The following is a 5,076-nucleotide window of genomic DNA, read 5'->3' on the forward strand; positions in this document are numbered from 1 at the left end:
ATAAACGATTTGGGAGAAAATCTGAGCAGCCGTCTTAGGTTGTTTGCAGATGACGCTGTCGTTTATCGACTAATAAAGTCATCAGAACATCAAAACAAATTGCAAAACGATTTAGAAACGATATCTGAATGGTGCGAAAATTGACAGTTGACCCTAAATAACGAAAAGTATGAGGTCATCCACATGAGTGCTAAAAAGAAATCTTTGAATTTCGGTTACACGATGAATCAGTCTATTCTAAAAGCCGTAAATTAAACTAAATACCTAGGTATTACAATTACAAACACCTTAACTTGGAAGGAACACTCAGAAAATGTTGTGGGGAAGGCCAACCAAAGACTGCGTTTTGTTGGCAGGACACTTAGAAAATGTAACAGATCTACTAAAGAGACTGCCTACACTACGCTTGTCCGTCCTCTTTTAGAATACTGCTGCGCGGTGTGGGATCCTTATCAGATAGGACTGATGGAGTACATCGAAAAAGTTCAAAGAAGGGCAGCACGTTTTGTATTATCAAGACATATGAGAGAGAGTGTCACAGAAATGATACAGGATTTGGGCTGGACATCATTAAAAGAAAGGCGTGTTTCGTTGCGACGGAATCTTCTCACGAAATTCCAATCACCAACTTTCTCCTCCGAATGCGAAAATATTTTGTTGACACTGACCTACATAGGGAGAAACGATCACCACGATAAAATAAGGGAAATCATAGCTCGTACGGAAAGATATAGGTGTTCGTTTTTACCGCGCGCTGTACGAGATTCGAATAATAGAGAATTGTGAAGGTGACTCGATGAAGCCTCTGCCAGGCATTTAAATGTGATTTGCAGAGTATCCATGTAGATGTGGATGTAGAGGAGAATAATTCGTGATGGGTCACACGAAACCAGTCAGAAGACTGATATAGTACCTTCCGAACTGTTTTAGTATCTCATGACTCACAACTGTTAAATAAATTGCACGCAAAGAGACTTTGCTACTTATTTACAAAAGATACATTTTTAGTGCTTGCTTAACTGGTGCGTTTGTTCTACAAGTGATAATTTTATTCAATGTATTTAACAGAAGGAGAGCCTAGGCCTACGACAGCTTCCTGAAATTAGGGCACAGAAACTGAGAGGTGTGACCAAATTCATTGTTCTCTCAGATGAATCGATGATCATTAAAGAAAGTGGTTTTCACGAAACAATTATTGCGAGCTATAAAAAACATGGCGACTGCCATAAAAATCTGTGTCCATAAAAACAATTTTACAGGTGCTTCAAAGTTTGAGGTAGGACTCTCAACTAATGAAAGGAAAGGCTGCCACGTTATTTGTTACTGATTATTAAATTTAACATCCTCGATATCATGGACAGCGTAAGGACAAGACGTATAACTGTAAAATTTTGCTGTTATGTTTACTACGGTACCTAGACAATCATTATGTACGAGTAACGCAGTGACAAACTGACTCATGTTTGAAAACGCAATACACTAACGATAAGTTGTATATGTATCTTAGCGTGTTCTGCTGCGCTCCACACCGTGCTACTTCCGTCTAGGCACAACCCTCTTTTACATTTACGTAAATCGCCCAGTAACGTCTCAAACATTCTTTATTGGGGTAGATTTGGTGATACAACCCTCTTTTTATTGTTGCTGTGGTCTCCTGTCATAATATTGATTTGATGCAGCTGTCCACGCTATTCTATCCTGTGCAAGCCTCTTCTTCTCCGAATAGCTACTGCAACCCGAGTCCTCCTTAATCTGTTTACTGTATTCAGCTCTATAATTCCCCCCGCCCCCCCCCCCCCCCCCCCCGTGCCTCACAAATTCCTCCAATATTAAACTGGTGATCCCTCGAAGTCTGCCGGCCGCGGTGGTCTCGCGGTTCTAGGCGCGCAGTCCGGAACCGTGCGACTGCTACGGTCGCAGGTTCGAATCCTGCCTCGGGCATGGATGTGTGTGATGTCCTTAGGTTAGTTAGGTTTAAGTAGTTCTAAGTTCTAGGGGACTGATGACCACAGCAGTTGAGTCCCATAGTGCTCAGAGCCATTTGAACCATTTTTTTGAACCCTCGAAGTCTCAGGATGTGTCTTACCAACCGATCCCTAACCAGGTTGCACCAAAACTTTCTGTTCTACCCAATTCTATCCAGTACCTCCGCATTAGATACGTGATCTACCCATCTAATCTTCAGCATTCTTCTGTAGCACCACATTTCAGAAGCTTCTATTCTCTTCTTGTGTAAACTGTTTTTCATCCATATTTCACTTCCTTACATGGATACACTCCATACAGATTCGGAGAAGACTTCCTAACACTTAAATCTCTGGGCCTATATTCGATGTTAACAAATTTCTCTTCTTTAGAAACACTTTTCTTGCCATTGCCTGTCTGCATTGTATATCCTGTCGCACTTCAGCCATCATCAGTTATTTTGCTGCCGAAATAACAAAACTCATTTACTACTTTAAGTTTCTAGTTTCTGAATCTAATTCCCTCAGCATCACGTGATTTAATTCGACTACATTCCATTATCCTTGTTTTACTTCTGCTGCTTCCCTTTCAAGACAATTGGAGTTCACAAGCGACAGAGTCACTAACTGTAAAGCGTCGTTAACTTCATTATAGGAGGTCAAGGTGCCCATGACAAATATTCACTATGTTCAGGCGTGATATGAAATTCGAATCTCAATATAAGATTAAACCAGCGTTTTACAAACTTTTCGTCTTGGTACTACCCACGTTGCCTACATATACGCTTACGTATGTCGGTGCCAGTAGGGCAAAAGCCGGACGCTTCACCAAAGATGATCCGTTACCATTCTGCATAGCGTCGTGACCGCCGTTCACGACACCATCGGAGTCTATAGCGACGCCGCTTTAGTGATGGAGCCAGCTGTCGTAACGGTAGGCGTGCGTTTAGTCCTGCTCGTGCAGCTCTGTACTAACGGCTCAGACAATCACAGGATGTTTCTCAGAGAGCATTATTACTAGTCGAACGGCTTCAATAGTGACATCTGCTGCTATTTGCAGTTTCCGGATAATCAGTTTGCCCTCATTTACAGTGGTTCCCGGCAGTACGTGCGATCACACATGTCATTTATGTATGCCTTCCTCTGCCCATTGGCACCAAGACTGAACGCGTAATGTGCACATGATCTTGATGGCACGCGGAGCGGTGGCGTGACCGTCCTGTTTCCCCCTGTCAAATCCTGAGACAAAGAAGATCCGTGCCTCGCTGACCTCGAAGTCAGTGGAGACGACGCTCTAACCAAACCGTGGTAAAAGAAGAGTGAGATGTAGCTAGTTGTTTTCATCCATAGGTCATTTAGAAAATGATAGATGAATCATTTTAATTACAAACAAAATATTAACTATGTCTACAGGCGGTAGACAACGACTTTGCCGCAGTGGATACACCGGTTCCCGTCAGATCACCGAAGTTAAGCACTGTCGGGTGTGGCCGGCACTTGGATGGGTGACCATCCGGGCCACCATGCGCTGTTGCCATTTTTCGAGGTGCACTCAGCCTCGTGATGCCGTCTGAGGAGCTACTCGACCGAATAGTAGCGGCTCCGGTCAAAGAAAACCATCATAACGACCGGGAGTGCGATGTGCTGATCACACGCCCCTCCTATCCGCACCCTCATTGAGGATGACACGGCTGTCGGATGGTCCCGATGGGCCATTTGTGGCCTGACGACGGAGTGCTACATGCGGTAATATTCCTTACCTAAAAATTCCTTTAGGCTATTCGCTTCTGCGACATCACTACTTACTGCCCAACACTACTCTCTCTCTCTCTATCTCTGTCTCTCTCTTTCTTTCTTTCGGCTGGCATCAGGACGATACTTCTGCCATGATATCCAATACTTTCATAGTGTCCCATTGACCTGTCAGACAAAGATGTGCGGTTCCGTCTCGAGCGATTTAGGGAATCCTCGAGGAACACGAATCTGTACCGCCATATGAAGATTTGAGACTGCATCTCCATCTACAGCTACATTACTACTCTGCAGTTCACAATTAAGTGCGTGGCAGAATCGCGTTCAAGCTGCTTCTCTACTCTCGAACAGCGCGCGGGAATAGCGAACACATAATTCTTTCCGTGCAAGCACTAATTTCTCTTATTATGAGGATCATTCATCCCTTTTTGCGTGGGCACCAACGGAATATTTTCATACTCCGAGGACAATGTTGGTGATTGAAATTCCAAGAGGGGATCCAGCCTCAACGGAGAAGCCTTTTGTTTTAATAATTGCCGCCCCAATTCACGTATCATATGCGTGGCGCTCTCTCACCTTTTCCACGATAGTGCGAAACGTGCTGCCCTTCTTTGAACTTTTCCGATGTACTCCGTCGATCCTATCTGATGCGGAACCCAAATCGCACAGCAATACTCCAGAAGAGGACGTTCAAGCGCAGTGTAAACAGTCTCTTTAGTAGAACTGTTGCATTTTCTCAGTGTTATGCTAAAAATAGCAATCTTTGGTTTGCTTTACCCACAACATTGTGTGATTATTCAAACTTAAGTTATTCGTACACAGCATTTTAGATTTTTGTTATGTATCGTGTAACCGAAATTTAGCCTTTAGGCACGCTAGTGGATGACTTCACACTTCTAATTACGTATTTAGTGTTAATTGGCACTTGACACGCCATACAGATATCTTGTCTAATTCGTTTTGCAATTTGTTTTGATCATTTGAAGACTTTATAAAATGACAGCATCATCTGTAAACAACCTGAGAGTGCTATTCCGATTGTCTGCTAAATTGTTTTGTAGGTCAGGAACAGCAGAGGATTTACAACGCTTCCTTGAGGATCGCGAGATATTATTTCTGTTTTACTTGATGACTTACCGTTAGGGAAGTGTCCAGGCGTCTCGGATTGAACCAAAGCGATGTTGTTCCGGCATGAAGGAGATACAGAAAGACAGGAACTGTCGATGACATGCGTCGCTCAGGCCGACCAAGGGCTATTACTGTAGTGAATGACCGCTACCTACGGATTATGGCTCGGAGGAACACGAACAGCAACGCCACAATGCTGAATAATGCTTTTTGTGCAGCGACAGGACGTCGT

The 5,076-nt window shown here is 43.6% G+C and overlaps 1 pseudogene; it reads left to right on the plus strand.

The window, feature by feature from the left end:
- The first annotated feature begins 3,383 nt into the window (after nt 1–3,383).
- LOC126212990 (5S ribosomal RNA) lies at nt 3,384–3,501 on the plus strand (annotated as a pseudogene).
- The last annotated feature ends 1,575 nt before the right edge of the window (nt 3,502–5,076 follow it).

This window comes from Schistocerca nitens, chromosome 1, assembly GCF_023898315.1.
Source record: "Schistocerca nitens isolate TAMUIC-IGC-003100 chromosome 1, iqSchNite1.1, whole genome shotgun sequence".
Classification (NCBI taxonomy): Eukaryota; Metazoa; Arthropoda; class Insecta; order Orthoptera; family Acrididae; genus Schistocerca; species Schistocerca nitens.